The following is a 2,386-nucleotide window of genomic DNA, read 5'->3' on the forward strand; positions in this document are numbered from 1 at the left end:
TTTTCGAAATCTCAATACTTCTGGAATAATTTTCACTTATTTCAAGTAAGCCTGAAACTGATAAATATTCTTCTCTAGATATACTCGAGTAAAATTTTATTTATTTATTTATTTATTTATTTTATTTTATTTTATTTTATTTTTTTTTCTTTTAGATATGTTTGCGGATGAGTACTTTACTTTCCATAGCAAACATATGAGCAGAATAGTTTCCAACTATTGATAACTTTGAATCGTAAATCAAATGAGAACATGATCAGATGTAAAACAAAAGGCTCCATTGAATATTATATGAGTGTACAAGAGAATCAGTCCCGCGAAGGAACAAAATGGATTTTTTTTCCCGAACACCATCTAAGAAAGACTAAGAGATTGAACATCTCTTTTGACAAATCTCACACACACACACACAGACACACACACACACACAGTACAAATAAGTTACTAAACTTCTATAACAAAAAGTGGCATTTTATTTTTATTTTTGTATTTGACCATTTAACCCGGATACACATTCTCTCAATGGCCTCCATATTGATTTGTCAAAAGAGATGTTCAATCTCTTAGCGTTTCTCAGATGGTGTTCGGGAAAAAAAAATCCATTTTGTTCCTTCGAGGGACTGATTCTCTTGTACATGCATATAATATTCAATCGAACTTTTTAAATTTATCTGGGAAAAATAAATAATTTGTGTACGCAGACTTATTTCGATTTTGAAACCAGCAGTATATTAGATTTATAGAAAATATTACATTTATGACAATTATCATAGGCTAAATAGCTCGGTATTAAAATGTCTAATGATCGAAGCTTTTTTATATCATCTCACAAAAGAAAACAAGACAGACTAAACACAATTTGAGTTTCGTTCAAAGCATTGAACATTAATTTCGGGTAGCTGCAGATATTGACAATAAAGAGAGAATTAAAGGAACTCTAGAACACTGAAAAATATAGAAGCATAAAAGAAATAATCTATATACGAAAGATTATTCTAATATTCAAAGCCTTATCTGGAGGCTGACATGATAACCATATTATTCGAGTTGTATTATATTCTTAAAGATCCTGCCATGAAATTGCAAAGTAAGATGTCGATACCTCAAGTGAAAATAGAAGTGTAAAGTGGACTTCAGAAAAAAAAACTGTACAAACAGTTGAAAATAATTTTGATATACATATATATCAATAATGAATAATGTACATTTAATTTATGAAATAATTACTAAATAAACTAAGTGGAAATAATTAAAACTAATGAATAATTTGCGAATTTAAATGTCTCATTAGTCACAAACAAGTTAAACTAACACTCGAGCTAAATTTCAAAATCATGGGTATATCATCATTAACCATTGATGTAGATAAAGCAAGAGGCCCTAAATAGTGCTACAATCCACTTCAAGTACACTTATGCAAATGAGATGATGAGCCCCAAGGAACAGAAATAGGCTAAAAACCAACGTCTCCAAGAATTATTGCCATCGTAACACTGACTCAATCATATATGAAAATATTATTCTACTTTGATGAAACTCAACTCAGTATATGTAGTGTAACAGACGCAAAACTGAATATCAAAAATTCTCAAAGTATGAAACCGTAACCATTCCATTCTAGGACAGTGAAAAAAAAAAAATTTGCGAAGAATCACAAGGAGTAATTTAAAACCAATGGATAAACCTACGATTAATATATATATATATATATATATATATATATATATATATATATATATATATATATATATATATATATATATATATATATATATATATATATTACATACAACGCTAATGAAGTGCAACCAAGCGTAAATAGTTATCAAAAGACGTTGCTAGCAATCCAATTTTACTCTCGGAAATTGACTGACCATTCGAGTTACCTAGAGCTGCAATATAACATCTAAAACAAAGCGTAATGTCAGGGATTTTTATTAAGATCATGTCATTATTCTATGAGAATATCTAACAACTGGCGCTTTAGTGCAAAGATCAACATTCCAGATCAAATCAGTACTTTTAATCATATCAATGGGGCTTTAATCGTATCAACACAAGAATTATTTTGAATACTTAAAAGAATACACAACTTAAAACCTAAAGAGTGTGGATATAATTAATTTGAAATCAAAAATACCCGAAATACAACTAGAACATAATATCTCCTTTGTATGTAGAATTTCCATTTCTGATGTGTGTACAAAGATACGGGAATTAGAGACGTTTAGGAGACAAATCATACATACATATACCAAGGCACTTGCCCCAATTTTGGGGGGTAGCCGACATCAACAATGAAACAAAACAAAAAGGGGACCTCAACTCTCTACGTTCCTTCAGCCTGACAAGGGACTCAACCGAGTTCAGCTGGTACTTCTAGGGT

The sequence above is a fragment of the Palaemon carinicauda genome, chromosome 1 (genome assembly GCF_036898095.1).
Source record: "Palaemon carinicauda isolate YSFRI2023 chromosome 1, ASM3689809v2, whole genome shotgun sequence".
In the NCBI taxonomy this organism is placed as follows: domain Eukaryota; kingdom Metazoa; phylum Arthropoda; class Malacostraca; order Decapoda; family Palaemonidae; genus Palaemon; species Palaemon carinicauda.